Here is a 22,705-nt window from a genome sequence, read left to right as displayed (position 1 = left end):
GATAGTGTAACTAAAATTGTTGATTGTTGACTTGTAATGGTTCCTTGTACTTGGTGGACATACACCCTTCCAGACATACAATTTTCAGATGTTTCTCCCAGGTGAAGTCACCACTCACACTCACAGTATTTCTGCACAACCTTCTGATTCTGCTCTGCTAGTAGAAGTGAATCTCGCAGATTCAATGGAGAGCTCAGCAAAGTCTACAAAAGAGCACAGAGGCCTCATCTGACCACAGGAAAGGGACTTGGGGAAACAGAACAGTCAATGTTAGGACATACTTATTTAAAAAATTAGGCACCACTTAGCAAAGTAAGAGGAAGAAGAAAGGATCTGTATGAGAGAAATATTGGCAGAATAAGTAACACATGGGAATATTGGATGGGGTGAATTTTTATTCTTGCTATGGCATCTGATTTGGGAAGTAGAATTCCTGAGATACCTTTTCCTTAATTTTCCAGAAGGCAACTTTTGTGTAATGAAGCAGACTATTCACATCTTTCTTTGAAGGCTCTGTGGCTCAGGGGCCTTAGCAAGTTGAGCGAAGAGGTGATTAAACACTGAGCTGGTTCAGTCATCAGCCAAGCCCATGGTGGACACCTCATAAGTGCTAGGCATAGCTCTCATTGCCTGAAATAGGATGCCAATCACAATAGTTGAGAGTTTCTTTCCTCTGGTAATTATTCTCTAGTTGGGAGAGGCAGCTGTTTACATAAAGTAAGTGCTAACTTAAGAGAGCTGGATGAGGCAGTCTGGGGTTGGTATGCATGCTGCAGCACGTGATTTTAAGTGACTGTCGTTGGCAGGCAAATAAAGTTACATTTGGAGGGAGCTTGGCTGAAAAGAAAGAACGAACCTGGACAGAGGGAGCTTCCTCTGGGCCGAGGGTCAGCCAATGCAAATGCCCTGGGCTGGGAATGTGGTTGGAAGGGGCTGTTGGCAGGCAGGAAGGTGAGCAAGACAGTGTGAGTGAGGGAAGAGCCTGCGGGGCTTTGCAACGCCTGTGCAGACCCTGGTCCCACTCCAAGTGGATGGGAGCCGTGGAGGGTTTTGAGCAGGGAAGCCAGAAGTGACTTAGGTGTTAAGCAGATTACTCTGGCTGCTGAGGGAGAGCAGATTGCAGGTGCAGCTCCAAATGTGAAGCAGAGAGCACAGGTAGGAGTCTGTGCAATGGCTGAGGGGACAGATGGTGGCACCCAGCAGGTGGACAGCTGCAAAGTGGGACAGGAGGACAAAAGGAAGAGGCGAAGACAATTCCAAGGCTTCTGGCCTCAGTAATTCACAGGTACAATTGCTCTCAGTGGGATGGGGAAGGTGTGTGGATGTGTGTATGTACACACATGTGCATGCATGTAGGTGCTTTAGCTTTGACAGGTATTGTCTGAGATCTCTATCAGAGACCTGGCACTGATCAAAGGGCAGGTGATGTGGTACAAAGCCGTCCTTCTGTACTAACTCTGTGCAGGTGCTTTATCACCTGGAAGGAGAACTGGGAGCTTTCTGTGGCTCGCAGGAGAGCTTCAAGGACAAACAGAATTGCTCAGGCTTATTGTGCTCCTCCAGCTGAATGCCAAGGGACCTTCCTCTGACAACTAATAATCTTGAACCTGGGCACTTCTGTGGTGTCCACAGCACAACTGCTGCAGCCCTCTGAAAATTTTGGCACTGGAGAGTTCCTATGTCTCACCTCCCTTCTCTGCCCCTCTTCCTCCTTAATCTGAATTCTCCTCATTCATTTCTCCAGTACTTACCAAGAGTATTAAATGCTTAGGCAAATAGCACATAACCAGTCCCTTCTCAGAGCTGTGCTGACAGCTGCCACCACCACCCTGCCTGGCACCCAAAGGTGCTTTCCTGAAGCAGCCAAAAGCAGACAGACTTTCTCTCCCAATACTGCTTCTTCTCAAAGTCAATCAGGGACACTGAGCAGGTCCGTGAGCCTAGAGAGGATTTCAGACTGGGACAGAGCCCTCGTTTTCTGGAGTCTGAGTCACTTTTATCTAGTAACTGGTGGATGAGGGGTGACAGAAAAAGGCGGGGTATGGACTGGGATCACATCACACAGGGCCTGGATGAGTTCTCTAGGGGCTTTTAGGTCAAAGTTCACAAGGCAGTGGGTGCTGCCAAGGCTCCACAGTGGTGGGCAGGGCCATCATGGCTTGGCTGTCTGGCTACAATAATATTTTTCTTATGCCAAGTTTAATATAATTGAAGTTTACACACACACACTCACACACACAGAGGCAAACACTTAGCTTTCATAATTCCGTTGCAGTAGACATCAATCACAATTGTCCATGCCCAAATGGCAATAAGCCCACTAAGAACTCAGCCACTTCCAGAAATCTCTTTCCCTGTAAAACCTCAGTGCAGCCTCTCAGCCCAGCCTACAGACCAGCTGTCTCCACTCACAGCCGCTGTGGTCATCTTCGTGCTCTGGGAATCACCAAGCCTTCTGCCTGTGAAGTCTCCAGGAGGAGCCAGTGCTGTCCCTGCAGGAAGGTGTCCCCTGTGAGGACCCCAGGCCCACACACTTCCTGGAAGCTGTCCACGATCACGAGGCTCCTCACAGAGGCACAGCCAAGCCCTCTCCTTGCTGCACCCCTTGCTCTGACATCTTTTAGGCTGTGGCTCCCCCATAAATCTCTGGTTAATTGTTGTGTCTCAGATCAAGAATGTCCTCCAAAGTCCTCATGTGCTCCTAGAAGGGGCTTTGGAAGTAACTGGATCATGGTGCTCATAGCTGCCTACTGACAGGAGGCTGGGTTTGCTGGGAGGAGGCAGTCACTGGGGTGTGGCCTGGAAGGGTTATTTCCCTTCCTGGCTCCTCCCTCTGCACATTGCTTCCTGCTTCCATGATGTGAGCAACTCTCTTTCCCCAGGCCCATCCATGATGCCCTTTCTGCCTGGGAGCCTGCTGACCATGGATTGAAAATGTGAGGCATATAAACTCCTCTCTCAAGTGGTGACTATTAGGTGTTTTGTTCAGATAGGGAGAAATCAATTAACACATTTTCTCTTACACTTCATCCTTTGGCTCCACCTTCAAAATGTGTTCAGATGCTGACCACAAACGTGACCTGCTGAGTGACACTCTCCAGGCACACATCTCTGCCACTTGGAGCCTGTGACTGTGCAGGGAAAAGGGGCTTAGCAGATGTGATTAAGGCTCCTGAGTTGGGGAGGTGATGCTGGGTTATTCTGGTGTCAGATGGACCAACTGTGGGCATAGGGTCCTTACAGTAGAGAGGCTGGAGGCCAGAGTCAGAGCAGGAGGCTTGCTTGGAGGAAGCTGAAGACAGGAGGAAGAAATGAAGGAGAAGGGGAAGGGAGGAGGAGAGAATGAATTGGAAAGTGATATTCTCCTTTGCTAACATGAAAAAGCACCTCAGCAGAGGAGTCGGGCAGTGTCTAGAAACTACGCCAGGTAAGGAGGCTGTTTCCACCACAGAGCCCCAGTAGAGGGCAGGACCATCCCTACCAATGCCTTAGGACTCTGGGATCCTCACCTCAGAGCTGTGAGAGAGCAAGCGCTTGTTGTTTGAAGACACCGTGTCTGTGGTGCTTTGATACAGCAGTGACAGTAAATGAAAGCAGCATCTCACCATCCAGCTCCACAACCTGGTGGGACACAGTGTCCTTCGACTGGGTCTCCCTGCATCAATCTTTGCTGTCTGGTGCTCTGGGAATGTCAGCTGGGTCACACTGTGCCACTCCTCTTCTCACAGTTCCCATGTCACCCAGAGTAAAAGCTGAGGTGCAGAGCTTGGTTTCATGGGGCTGGGCCCCCACAGCTGCACCCCTGCATCAGTCTCTCCTACTCCTGCTCTCCATCATGATTCACAGCAGCCAAGCTGGCCCCCAGGCTCTTATGATCAACACCTTCTTTCAGAAAAGTTAAATTTCTTAAATAAGTGGGAGCGCATACTTAAAACAACTTTAATAGGTTTTGACATGGAGTCTTGCGTGCTAGTCAGTTTTCTGTTACTCTAACAAAGCTCCCAACACAATCAATTTCAAACATGAAAGGGTTACTTTGGCTCCTGATCTCAGAGTTTCTGTCTGCAATCATGAATCCACCACTTGTGCCAGAGCAGCCCATCATAATGGAGCAGGCAGTGGAAGGAGCTGCTCACCTACCTCACAGCTTTTGGGAAGCAGATAAAGAGGAAGAAATGCCCCAGGCCACTGGGTCAGCACCCTAAGACCTCCATCTGTGCTCTACCTCTTAAAGGTCCCCCCACTCACAACAGTGCCAAGCTTGGGATAATTCCAGCCTTTGAGGGACATTTCAGATCCAAACTGTAGCAGCCTCGTAATAAGATTCTTGCCTGTGTCTTTTCCAGCCTTGTAGAGAGGAGACCTGACCCCCTTTCCTGGGGTTCCCACTTCCTCCAGACTCTCACAGACCTCTTTCTTCTTGCTTAAGAGCCATCAATCCAAACAGACTTTAGTTTCCTTCCTTCTTCACAGAACTGGACCCCAGACCCACAGGCGGCGGCAGAGGGGGGCTTCTTCTGGAGGTCGCTCCTCACTCAGTGTCTGGGCCTGTGCTTGGCTTGTGAACCCACTCAGCTCAGGGACTGCATGCTTTTTGTGGAATTTGGTCTTACACACAGTGACCTTTGACAGTACATTCATGAGATCAAAGCACAATTGCTATCTGTTGAAAATCTGGCCTGGGGGCTCCTTGAAAGCAATGAAAACATAAATGTAAACAGAAGAAAGTGACCATGGACTATGCATGCTGCTACAGCCATTTGTAATTTTTATTTAGCCAGCAGCTGACATAGAATAAAGTGAATTTGAAAGTAAAATTTCTAATTCCACACAAAAATCCATACAGTGTCAAAATCTCCACGTTCTGACTGGCTAAGTGTTCACCACCTGATAGATATCTTTAAAGAAATCCATTTCGGTAGACAAAACAACTACTCTGTCATCATCTCCTCCTCCAGCAAGCCTGACTGCTTAGACCACATCAGACTGCATGTGACTCCACATGCATGAAAATCCTCCAGTAACCTCAAGATGTGAACCCCATAGGTCCCCAGGGGCCCAACAGATAAGACATGTGAGCATGAAGAGTTATTCCTCCGGCAGCTGGAAATTGCCTGGGCCAAGGTCAGGACAATGTCATACAACTCTCATTTGTGAAGAGAAGATGGACATGTGGATGCTTTTATGTGAATGATCTCAGTTTTTTAAAGAAAAGGCCCATGCCACATAGTTTTTTACGGTGAAGTTTAAACTCAAGCACAACTGCACACTCCAAAGCAGAGTCTGCTGCCATGCCACACAGGCTGCACTAGGATGTGACTGCTGGTGCTGTTTTGATGTTTGGAGCAGCTGCAGAGACTGAAGGGTGTGTGTGCACACTTTGTGGATCCTCATAAGCATCTGAATGTCAAGGTCCAGGAGCGACTCCTCCACATGTGTGGCCACATGTCAGAGCAGGGAGGAACGACAGGAATGGGCAGCTGACCCCTGGCCTCGGCTGTCCTCCACCTCTCTTTTACCTTTACTATTTGAATGAAAGCACAGTGACACCATCATCCTCAATGGATCTGCTGCAGGCCCATCACAGTGGGCATGGAGTGGGGGAGGAGATGGCAGTCAGGCTGGAGAGGGCTGCATGGAACAGGTCTTCCCAGGCCTTTGGAAGATGTGTGGCAGCTTTGACTCCACCCAATAAGAGGTCATAGAGGGTTTCCACAAGAATGCACCAAGATCTGCTTTGGAGTTCCTTGGGAATCCTTGTCCCTGGGCCCTGAACACAGTGATCAGGGGTTTAACCAGCCTTGCCCCACCCCAGGGCAGGCTCTTCTTGGACCAGGCTTCCGTCTCTCATTGGCATCACTTCCTGGTTCCCACTGCCTCTCCAGTTTGCAACCCAAGTTAATAGCAGAAATGCAGGACTGCGACAGGCAAAGGCATTTGGGGGTGAAAGGGAGGTTTGGTTGTGTCTTCTGTACTCCCCGTCTCAGACCCCCTCCCCGCTGAGAAAGTATGTAAATGGGAAAGACATGAGCTCCCTAGGATTTCAACGTTTTAAAAGGAGAAAACAGTGCAATTCAAGCAAAAGGTCGTGCATAAAGTAACCTGTTTACTTTAGCCTCAGATCCTGAGGATTTTTAATGGAAAGGCCAATAGAAGCCACCCGAAGGTTTAATCTCATCTGTGGAGTTTCTGCTGATACAGGTGACATTTAGAAAATATGCATCTCTCGGGTGTTCTAAAGGTCAGAGAGGCTAAGGGTTGGGTGCTTTGGTCTTTGTCCTCCAATAAAGTGGAACTAAGCTCTGATGCCTTCTCCTAAGACTCTTTGTTAGAGTTAGACTTTCAGGCAGCCTTCGGTAGGATCATCCATCCAAACAGTGTGCCCTGCATGCAGGACTCTTCAGTGGTTGTTGCTGGACCCTCCTTAGTGGCAGCTGGACTCTCCTGAACTCTGCATTTTGTGGCCCTTCCCCTCAACAGACGTGGCAATATTATCAGGGCTAACTCTGAGCCCCTGACACAGCTGGGCTCTCCTTGAACTAATATGCTAGGTTGGAAGCCGTGGATTCCTGTGTTTAGATTTGCATTATTATTACCTTTGGTCTCAAGGTTCACTGTAGCAGTCTGTGGCTTTTATACTTTGGCCGCCCTGATCCCTTTCCATCTCTCTGGCCTTGGAGCCTTTGCACCTGCCACGCTTCCCTGCAACCAGGCACCTCTTTCCCTAGATCTTGGCCTGGCTGATGCCTTTTCAGCATGAGGGTTCCATAGGATGTCTAGTGCTCTGAGCATCCTTGTGGTCAGCCTGTCCACACAGCCATTTTCTGTCACATGACTGTGACCTCTCCCAAAGGATTCACCTCTACCTGGTATTATAATACCTAATTCTTTGCAGAGAGCTGTTTTCTTCTTCCCAGCAAGTTCCAAGATAAAGCAGATCTACAGGTCTTGTCTTGAGCAGTAACGCTGGTGACAGGCACTCCTGCTGGCTCCGAAGAGGCCCTCTACAAGGATCTGCCACATGAGTGAGTAAGGCTGATGCTCTGACCAGGTAAACATTCACTGTCTCAACAGCATGGTTAGTGCTGCTTTGGTGACCACCTGGTTCAGCTAAGTTTCCTTAAGGTATTGCAGCAGTGCACAGCTTCTGAGTTCAGTTCTGGTTGCTTGTAAAAAATATAAATCAGATATATTCATGAAAGTCGATGAGCATGCACTTGAAATTTTTTGTAGATATTGTCAAAAGGCCTTCAAAAAGCTAAAGCATCTTCCACCTCTTTCAGACCACAGAAAGCTGATTTTCCTCCTCTTCCCTAGGAAGACTGGGTGACGTCAAGGAGCAGACCTTCTGCTGGGGAGGAGAGTAGGTATCACATATGCACTGGTCTTCTCCTTCTAAGGAATATCTGTGGACACAGAGGTGTCCCTGAAGTTGAAGAGGACTATATTTATCAACCTGTGTGTGTGTGTGCATGTGTGTGTGTGTGTGTGTGTGTGTGTGTGTGTGCAATATGGCCCTCAGTCTGTAGGAGTGTGTTTGTGCTCAGAAACACAAGCTGTAGGAGGGACCATGTGGACCCTGAGTAATCTTCCTTGGGTCAGGTATAGAGCTCCAGTGGGGTCTAATGTCCTCCTGGCCTGCTTTGAAATGCAGGATTTGCTGCAAGGCCTTCAATCGGTGTGAGAAGAGAACATGCAATGCATAATGTCACCTGTAGATTAACAAAACTCCTCTAGGTTTAAGAGAAGCTTAGAAAGCATTTTAAAACCAAAATATCTGTAATTCAGAATTCAAATCTAACTCTCTAGAATAATTGAACAGAAACTTAGATCTGGTGTGGAACTTGAAACATGACGCAAGTTTAAATTTTGAATAATAACTAAGACATAAATTTACTTTAAAATATTGCTTTATAGGGCCAGAGATGCAGCTCAGCAGCACAATGTCTGGCAAGCATGAGGTCATGAGTTTGACCTCAGTGTATCACTTTACTTCCTCACTTTAAAATAGAAGTCAGAGGTGTGTAAGAGTAGGGATTCATTATAACTGCAGAGTCTTCAACTTTGCGGGTGCAATCATCCTGGTGGCTCTGCCTCTAACTGATAATATATGCACTTTCTAATGTTCTAGGAGGCTTAATACACCTTGTGATAAGTGCTGTGTTATTTCCATTCTGGATGATGCATGCCAAGCACACAGGCCTGCACTGTGTGAAAAGCACACCACAGGCACGAAGGCCTTGGCTTAGATAAACAGTGGCAGGCTCTGAAACAGCACCTGCTTAGGTGAAAACAGGATGAAGGGCTAGAAATAGCTGGATCTTGGAGTCAGCACCATGTGACACAGATCCTTGAAGCACTGACAGGTAAGTATTCCGTGTGTCAGGAAGTGTGTTAAGTCCTTTTCGGTTAAGACAGGGGTCCCAGAAATGAGAGTCATTAACAGGAGGGGATCGCAATGCCTAGAGAAGTAGAATCTGTCTGTCCTTACACTGTCAGAGAGTCCTGCTGTTGATAGCAAACCCAGTGGAAGAACTTTTGTATGGAGGAGTTGGAAGGCAACTCTTTATTCTGTTAGCAGGCTGGTTGGACCAGGTCCCACTGGTCAGCACTGACTGAGAGTGGAGCAGAAGCTTGTATACATTTCATAAGCAGGAAGTACAAAGGCTCACAGCAGGGATCACATAACTGGTTACGCGAATGAAGTCATGTGTTGTCAGGCAAGTTTTTTTCTGGGCAGGCTAGTCAGAGCGCAGTTTATCACAAGGTAGGAGAAAATAGGGGGACTGAGCGGTGGTTGAAACCAAGCATGTCCCTGACTGGTTTATCTTGGATGGGACAGCCGTTGGAAGTAGAAAATGTTTATATGTCAGTCAGTACAGGCAGACTGAGGGGTGTGGTCAGACTGAGCCAGGTCAGACCCTCTCTAAGCTGCAGCAGGAGTGGGCAGTCCAGGCTGACTGAGTCTGAAGGTCTGTCCACATGGTGGGCTGGGTGAGCACACCTTGTCTCAACAGAGCATCAGATTGCTAACTTTTCTGTCATACCACAGCCAGGTTTCAACCAACCTCAAGCAAAGACCTATGCAGTTCCTAGGAAAAAAGGAAAGGATAAAGGAAAGAAGAGATAAAGAAGAGTGAAAGGAAAAAAGATGGAAGGAAGAAAGGAAGAAAAAACTGAAGGGAAATTCTGGAGGAAGGAAAGCAAACTCTCATTCCCAAGGCAATAGGGGAAAAGCCATGTATAAGAAGTATCAGAAAAACTATCCTGCACAGTGTTTGTTGACCACCCCATGGGATGTCTTTCACTGCTACAGTAACTATAATTAATAAAATTTTAATAGGTACTGTTAGCTAACTCTAACACTGAAGACAGATTCAGTATGGGCTTCTGTAACAAAATACAGTAGACTGGTTGGTACAAACAAATAAATCTGGAAGGTTCAGTAATAAAGTCCGGGCTGGCTGGTGCCTGGTGAGGGCTCTTCTCCTGGCTGCCAGTATCTACCTTTTCACTGTGTCGTCATGCAGCTTCTCTGTCTCTGTCTTTCTATCTCTGTATCTCTGTGTCTCTGTCTCTCTCTGTCTGTCTCTCTCTGTCTCAGTCTCTCTGTGTCTCTGTCTCTGTCTCTCTCTGTCTCTGTTTTTCACTATCTGTCTCTCTGTCTCTGTCTGTGTCTCTGTCTTTATCTCTGTCTTTCTCTGTCTCTCACTGTCTGTCTGTCTGTCTGTCTGTCTGTCTGTCTGTCTCTGTCTGTCTCTTTCATATAAGCGTGTTAATTACATGTTTGGTCCCACACCTTTATGACTATCTAAACCAATTACAGTGGTACCTTGGTTCACAAAACTCAATTTATTCCAAGATTCTGGATCTGGAGAATATGGCTATGTTTGTGTTTGTGTGAGGAATATGGATGTGGTTGTGTTTTCCACTGGATGAGGAGTTTGCAAACAGAAGCAAAATTTTGCCAAATGCTTCTGTTTATGAATAGAATTGTTAGCAATCGGGAGCATTGACAAGGTATTCATGTATCACGAGGTATTACTGTATCTTGCTCCAACACAGGTTGCCCCCAATACCATCCCAATAGGGTGTAACAGTTTCAATATATGCATTTTGGTTGTGGTTTCCATAACACTGAGAGAGCAAGCAAATGACTGAAATAATCCACATTTTGTCTAAAGTCGAGGGTAGAACAGAACACCAAGAAGTCACCAAGCCTCAACCACCAGGAATAAGGTGTCAGAGGCATCACTCTCTCCCAATGCTGTAGAGGGGCCCAAGGTTGGAGAGAGGCGCTCCCTGAGCTGGGGGCTCAGGAAATGTCTGTGTAAAGCCTGGTGCAGCTGGAAGGCTGTGAGAAACTCTGGCAAACTAAGTCCCATGCTAAGCAGGAGTCAGCATCACCTGCCAAAACCAAGGACAACTAGAGCAACGGAAAATCCCAATCCCTGTGCAACTCCAGCCCAGGGCTGACGGACTCAACCCTAACCCGGCAACAGATGAAATGAACCCACTTGTGACTCAGGTACCGTTTGTCTCAGTTTGTGCTGCCACCCACAGATCATGTGCAACCTTCAACCAAATATAATGACGCACAGGACAGAGCAAAACCGAATATCCAAAACAGGACATTGTAAAGAGACGAATCTACCAATAAAATCAGGGTCAGATCTGACTTGGGTATGGTAATTATCTTTAAAAATTAATAATAATTGTGGTTACTGCAGGAGTGAAAGTAGATAAGGGTGACCAGCAAATATTGTGCATGCTAAGTAAAGAAGGTTACTGCACTGCCCTCAGCCTCCCCAACTCCCTGGATCTCATCTTGAGCACAGTGATCCCCTTGTTCTTACCTCTTGCCAAATTGGTTCCAGAAGTCCACTTTTCTGAGTGTCTCATGTGTGGTGTCACAGCTGCCTTGATGTCCCAAAAGGATTTAAAATGTTTATGACAGTTTTTGCTGAAGAAACCATGACCCTATATGCTCGTCCACCTTGTTCACTGGGTCTGGTTCTGTGTCTTCTGACTTTTCCCCAAAGTCCAGTGATGAGGAAACGTCACCTTCTAAGTGCCATTTTCCCTTTCCCCAGACTTTGACCTAGGCAAGCACATGTCTTAGGGAATTAGGGAGCAGAGTACCTGGGTCGGGATTGTGGGAGATAATGGGATCCGGGCATCCAGTGTGGTCTGCAGGTGATGCCTCCCTGCCTGTAAGCTAAGCAGCTGTGCCTTGGAATGCTGGGCTTGAGATGTAACAAAGAGCACAGTGGTGACATCACTGCTGTGCGCTCCATTTATAAACCCTCCCCCTGCAGCAATCCAGGCACTGCTGAGGGAGGCATCTAACTGGCTGCCACTAACCTAGCAGGATGACACTGTGGGCTGGTGCTAGTCTCTCATGGATTTTCCAGGCGGTGCTGTTGATCTATATGCCCCTCCCATGGGCTTTGTTGGGATGTTGTTGAATCCAAACCACTTTCTTGTGAACCCACTTCCAAAGGTCACAGTGAGCCCTTTGCTTCCCAGGCATTGCCTGTTAATCCCACTGTCTTAGTTACTTTTTACTTGTTGCTGAGACAAAATACCTGAAGCTCAAGTTGGGAAAGGAAAGGTTTATTTCTTACAGTTTTTGGAGGTTTCAGTCCACACTCAGTTGGCTCCAAGGCAGGTGGGCATGGCTGGGCCGCAGTTCATGGTGGCTGCAAACAGCAAGCCGGAACCAGCAAAGAGCAAGGTACACTTTCTTCCTGCCATTACATCACATCCTGGCTCCACCCCTATGTGGGTGGAGCACTGACATCATCAATCTAAGCACTAGACAATGAACCAATCACAAATACCCAATGCAAACTCATGAGGCCTGGGGGACACAGACATAAATCATGACACCCACTAAACCTTACATCCCACAAAAACAGTCTGCAGGAGGTATTGTTGCTGGTCTCTTGGGAACCTACTCCACTGCTCCAACATTCCTGAGCTCTGGCTCAAACAGGAGCAGAAATGAAAAGAGGACTTTGGAGAAGAACACAAGTGTCCAGAACAGCTGCAAGCTTAATACTAGTCCTCTATCAATAATTAACAGAAAAATTAGAACAAAAGTTAGCAACACTTTAGAAGCCCTGTGGAATACTACCAGCAACCCAATGAAACCAATATTTATTTAACTTTCCACTCAGCAGCAACAAGAGCCTACTCTTTTTCATGTAAATGCTGAATGTCGAACAAGAGAGATCTTGTCTTAGCAAAGAGCACAAACCTCCATAGCACTCGTGATCACAGGGACAAAGGTCTCTGCAAAATGGTAGCTGATAGAGCACAGAAATATACACAATGTTACTATGTCTGTGCACCAGAATATGGGCTGCTTCACTGTTCCATCCTCACAGTTTTCTGTACTGAAAGAAAAAAACGACTTGCATGGCCAAGCAGGACAGAAGAATGCAGCCATGATAAAAACATGAACAACCAGGAAGAGAAAGAAGTCTTGTAGTCCAATAAAGGCATCCAGAGTGCTGACAGCTGACACTGCCCTCACAGGTGAGTGACTGAACTCTTTCCCTAGAGTCCAGATGGAGAGAATGTCCCTCTCCCAGGCACCCTAAACACAGAAGTGGGAGATCCAATGCAATGAGTGTGAAGGGGAAACAGTGACATTTTAGGGGAAAGGAGGGGAAAATGTTCACAGACAACAAGGGTGCTCACAGAGAAACACTGAAGGATCCCCAGAAGCTACCGAGTTATGAATGTCATTAAGAGCACACAAGGTCAATGGCAAGAAACAGGTGCTTTTCTTCATTCTAGCAATGAATACTGAAATTAAACAAAAAAACCTCCTTCTTACCACATTAAAATATTATGGAATTTTAGGTTTAGAGGCAAAAAAAAATAGTTTCTGTAACTTGAAAACTACAAATGCTAATGAAAAAATAGATGAAGGTCATTTTAAGTTGAGGTCCACACTTTGTCCACAGGTGATGGAGCTGCCAATTCTCTTTCATGAAATCTCCAGCTCTAAACAGTCAGAGAATATTGGCAAAAATCTTTTAAGATAGCACTAAGGTAGTCTGAAAATTTATCTTAAAAACAGAGAAACCAGAATAGCAAAACAAGTCTGAAAATAGGAAAAATTTTGAGTCCTCCCCTGTATGACCTCAGGACTCACGGTGCAGCTGAGCTGATTAAGGCAGAGGAGCATTTGCAAAATGCTGCACCTGCCAGGCAGGAAGTGAAGGAGAATTCAGAAGCGACTCACACGGATACAATGCACTGATTTCTACCAAAGCTGCCAGTGCTATTCAAAACATGAGTGGGGTACTTTCAGAAGCTGCTTTTAGACACCTGGACATCTAGGAAAACTGTACCCAACTCTTATCTCACACTATATGAAAATACAAAATAGATAGTAGATTTAAATGTAAAATGTAGAACCATAAAACTCCTAGATGGAAATATAGGAAAAAAATCTTTTTTGTCCTTGGTCTAGACAGTCTTCTCATATATAACACCAAAACATAAAACATACAAATTGAACCTCATCAAATTTAAAAACCTCTGCTCTTTCAAATACACTACTGAAAGAATGAGAAGATAGACGATACTATGATAAAATATTCATAAAAACATACCTAGTAAAGAACTCGTGTTGAAAATATGTAAAATCTCTCAGCTGAATGATAAGAAAACAACCCAATTTTAAAAAAGACCAAATACTTGAATAGGTATTTTACTGAAGAAGATATACAGATTACTGCTGGCAGACAAATATAGAGAAAGACACTCAGCATCACTAAAACACAATCTCACAATGAGATAACATGATGGGCTTATTACAAATAATATTTAAGAGATTTGGCAGTGTCCATCTCTGCCAACAGTTTATCATGCATTGCGATTGATAGAGCAAAATGCTCACCTTTGGAGAAGATTTTAGGTGATTTCCTAGAAAGTTAAACAGGAGTCTAGCACATCACCTGTCACCTCCACTCCTAGAACTTACCTAGATAGAAGAAGAAAGAAAAGCTTAAATTCACATTGACACATTCCTAATTGTCCAAAACTAAAAACATCCACAAGTACGTGTGTGTGCGCTCCTGTGTGTGTGTCTGTGTGTGTGTGCTCCTGTGTTTGTGTGTGTGCTGATCAAAGCTTGTTACTTGCCTGTCAGAGAGCTTTAGATTCATTGCAGGAATGATCCTTCTGCTCTCCTGTGTGGCTGGAGGTTCTCTACAAAACTCTCTGCCCTGAAGCCTGAAGCAATTATTCTGCCTTATGATTATGTTACATGTCCCAAGATTTATGATTTTTCAAGATATTACTATTTGTGAGTTCTAATTGGGCTTAGCTTTCCTTGCAACTCAGAGCTTCTGGACATAGGGCTGACTTCCCAGCTGAAATTACCCAGAGGCCAGGGTGGGCGCTCAGGAATCTTCCTTTTCTCAGACCTGCTACACGTGGTGGTTACTCTGCTGGGATGATCAGTGTTACCCAGTGCCTGGAACCCTAACAGGACCAAACGGAGTGGGGAGTTCAGGGACTGTTACGTGGACCGAAAGCCTTTCAGTATGATTCTGTCATCACTGGTTCAGTTTGTCCAACGCATTTACATTTTTAAATTTAGTGTGTGTCTTGTTCTCAGCTATCTATGCTACAACTTACAAACCTGTCTGAGTTGGAAGAATAAATGTCCCTGTTATGTGAGTAAGAATGTTCCAGATGTGAAGGTTCCGGAAGGTGTCTTTGTATGCTGTTGGAGAAGGGGCAGGGCTTTCACACTGTTTTTAGGTTTCCTTCAGAGAATCAGGTATCAGGCAAGCTGGAGCACAACGACCCTTTGTGTGGCCCAAGGCTCAACATTTCCCATCAGAATCGTGGGTTGGCAACCACTGTTCCTTTTTTAAGCTCTTAGTTAGAGGTCTGTTAATAGCTTGGTCCTCATCCGAGCTCCCTGGCCTGTGTGCCTCCATCGCTAATTCTTCAGTGTCAGTGTCAGTGTCAGTCCCCAGATCTCCTTTCCATTCACACTCGTCACCAGGTGGTCACCTTGCTACATAGCCTCAAACCCCATCAGTGTCCATCTGAGCCCTCCCACTTCTCCTTCATTCCAGACTCCCATCTCCCATGGTTTGTCTGCTGTGTCTCCTTTCCTGCCGCAAAACCTCTCAGCACACATGTAAGACTGACTTACACTTTGCCACTAATGTGTTCTACCCACACGTTTCCTCCTCCCAAGAAAGGTTTACCCTATTTTTCAGTAGCTTTAGCCCAAACCTCTAGGTCAGCCTCTTTATCTTCCATCTCCAAAATCTCTAGAGCAAGTTCTGTCATTTTTCTCCCTGAATCTATTAAACATCTAGCCACGTCTCAATCTTACCCACTCTCACTCCGGTCCTCTCCTCTGGGTTCACGGCAGGACCTTCATCGCTGGGCTGTCCTCTCCTGTTCTGGTCCCTCCCCAGCCTGTTCTCAGCAGCACAGCCAGAGCCACCCTGTTTGAGTGTGTGGGTCACATCACCACTAGGCTTGACACCCTTCTGTGTCTCTATTGCTCCCTGCAGGAAGAGCCCAGGTCCTCCCCATTGGCCACGGCACAGGTTCCCTGTGCTGGCCCCCTCACCAGCCTACGGTTGCTCCCTGGGCTCCAGTCACACACCCTTGCTGGACCTCAGTTTGGCACGTGTCCTATCCCATTCCCTGGGGACACTGGTCCTACCATTTCCTCCGTTGGGACCCCAGGGCACCTTCATGGCTCAGGCCCTTCATTTTTCAGGCCCTTCCTCAGATGTGGCGCTTTCAGTAGGCTTTTCTGAGAAGATGCTTTCTAAACGTGCAGCCCGCATGACCCCTTATCCCTCCTATTCCTATCCTCCTGTCTGTGAGATGCTTTGCCCATGCCCCCCTCCACCATCTCACGCCACTGGGGTGGGGTGGTATTAAGTCTGCTAATTTACTCCCAGAATCTACAACAACAACCTTCTAACTACATGAAGAATGAATAACCCAGTGGATGAATTCAGGGAATGTAGACACAGAAGGGTACAATAATCACTTTTGGGGAGAAGAGAGATCCCTCAGATTTCCTAAGTGTCATTTCTTAAGAGATACATAAGTATGTATATTTCAACCTGAGGATATATTTTTAAACACTGATTTATTGTAATCATGCTTGAGCTATGCTGGAGGAATGATTTTTATTATGACTTGCTGAACCAATCAGCTAGCATTAGACTGGCTTACTTGAACAGCACCAGTGATTTAAATCACGTTAGGCAGCTTATGGTGCTGAAGAAAAACCTCAGAACCATCAGGTGATGAATTGCGTACCTGAGAGCTGTGGGGAATTAGGGCTGAGGAACCAACTCTATCACTATCGGCTCCTTGAGGTGCTCTGCACGTGGTGTGAATTCTAGGATGAGTCCACAGCCCCGGCTAAGTCTCCGTTGATTGGTTCACCAAGGTTTAGCACCAGTGGTGGGGAAGCAAATCTTCAAAAGAGACCTGGGGGTTCCACTTAGACAGAAGTGGGTAAAGATATGGGTGAAAGGAAACAGACGAATGCTTATTTGCTATTTCATATGGGAGTGATAAAGTTGATGATCTATTTTTAAAACAAATCAGAATAGATCAACTCTAAGACAACATTCCCTGGCATCAGTGCTAGGATGGGAATGGAAGACATAAATGTAGGGTGCAGGGCTTTGGAATCCACTCCCCACCCTGTCACTCATGAGTTATGAGCAGTCACGATGAAGTTACATATCCAGAGTGTTTAATTTTTTCACCACATTTCTTTGGAGTTTGGTTGAAAAGAAAATGTAAAGATGTGTAACAGCTAACATTTATAGTGTGGCCAAATAAAGAAATAAGAAAACAAACAAGCAAAACAATAAAAATGTTCCTTCTTCATTTAGGCACAAGGAATAAAACCCGAAGATCACAAGGGCTTGGTAAAGCTTTGATCTTTGCTATTGAGTGGACTTGTGTTTATTAGCTCTTGGTGTAAGAGAAATCACACAGCACGGGGTCCACGGGTCTTCTTGATGTGAAAGTGACAGGGAAGGTAGGGACAGGACGTGGGGTTGCCCCAAGTTCTTTCTGTGAGTGCCAGTGGTGTAGGTGGTGTTGTCCAGTAGAGAAGCACTCTAGAAGAGGAGGTGACTCTGGGTAAGGCTCCTCAGGAGTCTCATTATTCTGTGAATGGAGAAACACTGAACTCCAGGCAGCAGGAAAATAGAAATAGCCCAGAAAGCCATGAACACAGTACAGTGCAGCCAAACATCTTTTTGACCCTGTCCAGGCTGGAATGCACATGGACTGCTGAGTATTTCCCACCAGGCGCAAGATCAACTTTTCACTTCGTCACATGTAGGATGCCCATTTTGGTGGCACTACTGTAATCCCCTTGGCAGATTACATTCTGCTAGAAATTTCATAAAATCCTTTTATATCTGTCATTTTTCCTGAATGGTGCAATGGCCACATTCTGAAATATCTTGTATTGCCAACATGTGGGCTGAAAAAAGCCGCCAGGCTCATTTCATGTGTTTCTACCTTGTTTCATGAGTTTCTGTTTGATTCACGTGTTTCCTGCTTTTCTAACAATGACAGCATGCCTGTGCTCTGGAGCTGGAAGAAGTTCCTCTAATTATAATATAAAAGATCTGCATTTTAGGTATGAAGTCACCTCCCCATCACATTAGTTATCTGACACCGCATAATAAAATTCTCCAAGACATAACAGTTCAAACAGCAAGGATGTATCTCACAGTTCCAGTGAGTCAGGACACTCAGCAGATCATGAAAAGGGGCCTCTGACCATGGCCCATGAGAAAGCCAAAAGATGCTGCTGGGCTCTGCCAGCTGAGGACAGTGGGAGAGAAGCCTGGGTTCTGGGCCCAGTGCCCCCCACTAAAGAGCTCAGGTGATTTGAGTAACTCATTTGAAGCTAAGGATGCAAAATAACCACCTTTGATAAGGTCCTAACTCCTTGTTTTGAAAATGTATAATGTATACTGTTATGGTTTTGGGTTTTGTGTTATTGTTTTTTATTTGTCTCTTGTTTTTCTTGTATTTTTTGTATTTTTCTGTTTTTCTTCTCTTTAAAATAAAATAAACAGAATGAGAATGCAGAGAATTCAGGTGACTTGACAGTTTCTTTTGTGTAACTGTTGAGTTTGTATGTGGCTCCCCAGTTGCCATGAGAAACAACATCTCATTTAGAAAGAAATCATGGCAGCCATGTGAGAGCCCCCTGGGAATCCTGTCCTCCTCTTTCTCCCATAGAATGGCAAAGACTCTCAGGGGGCCCCAGCCACCAGCACAAGCATTTCCAGCTGCAGACTGAGCTCTAAGCCAGTCAAGTTGGATCAGACACCTTGTCTTGGTGTCTCTTGGTGAGTTTATGTTTCTGCTATTACAATCAGAATTCCCAAAGCTCACAAATATATTCCCTTTGGGTCATGGCAGATGCATTTTTATTTTTCAAATTATTCTGGGTCACAAACTTTTTGAAATTTCGGACAGAAAGCTATCATGATGTCATTATTCTGGTCTCCCATCTATCTCTTGCTAGAGATACACAGAGAAATTGCACAAAGACAACTGAAAACACAGCGTGCATTTTAAGTGACCACTGTGGAAATGAAATCTTATGTTGGGGCCCTGGTAAGCAGGGGGCACCAAGTCCCTCACAGTGAAGTCCTCAGATGCCCTCGGGACCAACAGGGAGCTTTAACTCAAGTCCAGTGTCAGACCTGGCCCTGCTGGCTGGCAGATTCCATCTACTTCTGGGATGGCAAGGAACCTGAAAGGTGCAGTGGTTGCTTTGTGGAAACTCACAGCCTAATTATGGAGCTGTCAGGTTGGAGTTAATATTATAATTTCCCTCCTGAATTTCGGTTTTTGGGGGGTTGGTTGTTGTTTCTTAAGTGTCTCAAGGTCTCTTAACAGGTTATGTATCTGAGCTTGCTCTGTGTTCCTAATGTGAGCATTGGCTGGGTGAACCCTCCTCTTAGGACTGCTTTCACAGTGTCCCTGAGGTCTCAGAATGTTGTTCTATCATTGTCAATAACTTCCAGAAAACGTTGAATTCCTTCTTTGGTTTCTTCTGTGACCCACTGGCCATTCAGGAATGTGTTGCTGATTTTCCAGCAGCTTCTGCCTTTTCTAGAATTTCTTCCTTCATTGGTTCCTAATTTCAGTGCACAGTGACCTGATAGTACGCATGGGATGATTTCAGTTTTTTTATATTTACTTCAGCGGACTTTGATGACTAGTGTGTGATCTACTTCGGAAAGTACCATGTGCTGCTGAGAAGAATGTGTGCTTGGATGTAGGGTGGGTGGAATATTCAGTAGATATTTACTAAGCCCATATGTTTGAGGGTGTGGATCAGCTCTAAATCCCCTTGTTAGTTTTTTGTGTAGTGATCTACCTCTTTGTGAGAGTACTAAATCCTGTACTATGTCTGTGTAAGTGTTTACTCGATATGTTAATTTTAGGAGTTGTTTTTTTTTTTTTTTTTTTTTTTTTTTTTAATGATAGTTTGTGCTCCATGACTCAACCTTCTGGCAAACAGAGCACCTCCTAGCTAAGACTGTGCCAGAACCCCTGGAGGCCTGAGGGGACCAAGGCTAATGTGAAGGTCTCTCTTGCTGCAGCGAGCCGGGTCCCGCTGACCTCCTTCTTTGCCATCTGCAGCTTGTTCTATAGTTTACTGATGCTGGTGTGATCTGGCTTCTCAACCACAGAGTGGCAACTCCACCCACTCAACACGTGGAGGGGACCAAGCAGAGGAGGAAACCAAGCCAGTCAGTGTGGTCACCCTCTAAAATGCTTCCAAGTGGAGCCAAGGTCTGCTGGCAGCACCTCCTTAAAGCCATGCATAAATCTGTGCTGAGGATGTTAATAGCTGCAGAGATGTTGGGAAAATCACTTTTAAAACTGAAATAAAGTTATTAAGAGAGAAAATTGAAATGAGAAAGCCTTTACAAATGCTTGGCAGGGACATAAAATAAAAACTAGCAAGGTTATCTCCTGTGAAGAGAAAAGTTCCAATGAGATGCTCATCTCAGGAAGCCACAAGATTACAGACCTCTGCATCAAAGGCAGCAATGTGCCCTTCAGGAGTTTATATCACAGACATCAACTTCTCTTGGATTCTTCCTTATGGATCAGTATTCTCAACACTGGGATCATGCTCTTGGGTCATGTTTAGAAATGTTATGTCTGGGAAGCTCTTCAGGAAAATCAACTAATGCTGAGAGAAGGAACTGGCATTTTATAAAGGCCGGCACAAACTGAACAGTTTACAATTAAAAGGTGGAAAATGATGACCTACAAGGCAAATGTGTCCCATTATCTGCTGTTGTAAATAAAGTTTTATTGGAATGCAGCCAGCACCCTCCATGGCTGATTTCACTTGGCCAGGGTGGCAAAGAGTGGCTGTGACAGAAAGCCTGTGGCTGGAATGATTACTCCCTGGCCCATTTCTGAAACAGTTTCCCCATCTCTTCTCTAGGCCATAGAATGACTGCCCCTAAGAATTCATCTTAAGACACCAAAAATACAGTGCCCTGTTTATCAAGGTATTCTTTGTTTAGGCTTCTTTATTTTTCACCTGATTTGCTTTTCTGTCCCAGGATTCCACCCAGGGCCCTGCTCCATGTCTCCCTGACTCCCCAGCTGTGACAGTTCCTCTGACTTGCCCTATTTTTGATAACTTTGGTACTTGGGTGTTCTTGGCTGGGAATCTTACATGGAGTCCTTTGTTGCACTGGTCTGACATTTTCCTCCTGATGCATTTGGGGCTGGGTCACAGTGGGCAGAGTAATGTCACCACATCCCATCAGATCTATCTTCTCTCTTACGGCTTGTCACCACTGATGTTGGCAGGGACTACCCGGCTGAGGTGATGTTTGTCAGGTTTCTTCCTTGATGTTACCTGCTCTCCATTTCTGTACAGTATCTTTGGAATAATCCTCTAGACACAACCCACACCTAATGTGGTGATTCATGCTCTGCCTAGAGGGTCCTGTGTACACATAACCTGTTCCTCTGCACGTGTGTCTGCACAGTAGGTGAATGCAGAATGGAAGAGTTGTGGGGTGAGGAAATTTTAGATTTCAGAAGGAGGTCTGTGAGGCCAGAGTGACTGCCCCTGAGCGGGCAGTGTATGAAGCTGTGATAGAAAGCCACCGGTGCTGTGGAAACCTCAGAAGTTTGGAGAAGCCAGGGATATGGGATTGTGTGAGGAAAACTGTAAGAGGGAGAGAGCAAGCCCAAGAAAAGAGACTCAGGAGCTCTTCAGCCACCAGAACCCACTTAGGGGCTTGGACTCTTGGAAATTCCCATCTTGCTAAGTGGCCTCAGGTGTTGCAGATGAAACTGCAGGACTTAATGTTTGTCCTGCTGGATTCTGGACTTGCCTGTCCCATTCCTTTTTATCATCCTGTTTGTAACTTTTGGGATGGAAATGTCTTTTTTGGTATCACTGCATGTTGGAGGTGCTTTAACTTTCTTTTCATTTGTAAAGGGGCTTATGGCTAAGCACTGCCTTACATCTGAAAGAAGATTTGGACTTTCCAGGATGCTGAAACTGTTAGGAAGTTAGAAACTCTTGGAGACAGACTAAATGCCTTTTCTACAAAGAAATGTACATGAGTCTTTGGGGGGCCAGGGGTAGAATGTTATGTTTTGTGTGCAGATGTCTCCTCATAGACTCATGCAGTCATGGAGGGTGGGGTTTTTCAGAGGGGCTGAATCTAGAATTTGAGATTGATGTTTAGTGCAATGCTGGAATTAAGGCTGGGTGACTGCTGGATTGGGCCACTGTTTGGATTGCCTCTACCCTAATCCAGGTAGACTGGATACAATACAAGGAACAGAAAGAGATTTGCCTCACCCTCTTCTCTTTTGTTGCTTTGCTGTCTTCTGCTGCTTTTAACTGTTGTCCCTCTGCCATGTGACACCTGTCTTGAAGCCAGCCCCTTATGGAGCAAAAGCTCTACAAACTGTGAGCTAAATAAACCTTTCCCCCTTTAACTTAGGGTGTTGGGTATTTTGTCCCAGCAATGAGAAAAGTAACTAAGGCAAATACCATGAGGCCTTTAAGTCTGGAAATGCCTAAAGCACACTGGAAACTGTGGATGTATTTACTTGGACCAGGTGATGGATGGATATGTATTTAGACTAGGTGGTCCAAGCAACAGAAATCACCTCTGTACCTCTTAAGCAATAGCTACAATAGCTTTAAGAACATCATGGGGCTCCAAAATCCAACAAAAAGCCCAGAAAACAGGCCTCGGGGGAGGAAGCTCTAGGGACTCGGGTGTAAGAAGATACCCTGCATCTTCTTCAGACAGTTTTTGGCAAAGGGAAGCCCAGATCTGCCCAACTCCCTGCATGGATCTGTCTCTGCCCTCAGTTACTATGAGAGCTTTCGTATCTGCCTCCTTCCTCTGCAGTTAGCAGTGTGTCCCCTTGGTTCCTATTTATACTGCAGCTATTCCCAGACAGGAAGTGATCTTCTCCCCCCTCTAATTGTGAACAGCTGGATGTTCATTCTCTTTCCCTAGGGGAGCCTCCTTCCACATTCCCAATCTTCTCACTAGGACTCTTCCTGGGTGCTGCCAATGTGAGTGACAGCATTTGTTTTCCACCTCATGGAATGTCCATGAAAAGTGAAGAGTGAGCTCTCTGCAGA

At 45.7% G+C, this 22,705-nt stretch overlaps 1 long non-coding RNA gene across 2 annotated transcripts; it reads left to right on the top strand.

Annotated features, from left to right (window-relative positions):
* Positions 1-863: 863 nt before the first annotated feature.
* On the top strand, positions 864-11,124 carry LOC134470603 (uncharacterized). 2 transcript variants are annotated; one of them, XR_010039553.1, is made up of 4 exons: positions 864-1,285; positions 6,896-7,025; positions 7,284-7,363; positions 9,053-11,124. It is a non-coding gene; the product is annotated as an uncharacterized LOC134470603 (long non-coding RNA). The 2 variants fall into 2 exon arrangements; XR_010039554.1 differs by having other exon boundaries at positions 864-7,025.
* Positions 11,125-22,705: the final 11,581 nt, after the last annotated feature.

The sequence above is a fragment of the Cavia porcellus genome, unplaced genomic scaffold (assembly GCF_034190915.1).
Source record: "Cavia porcellus strain 051 isolate PalLab524CR breed Dunkin Hartley unplaced genomic scaffold, mCavPor4.1 scaffold_16, whole genome shotgun sequence".
NCBI lineage: Eukaryota > Metazoa > Chordata > Mammalia > Rodentia > Caviidae > Cavia > Cavia porcellus.
The sequence above is the reverse complement of the archived record's forward strand: the minus strand, read 5'-3'. Positions and strand labels throughout refer to the sequence as shown.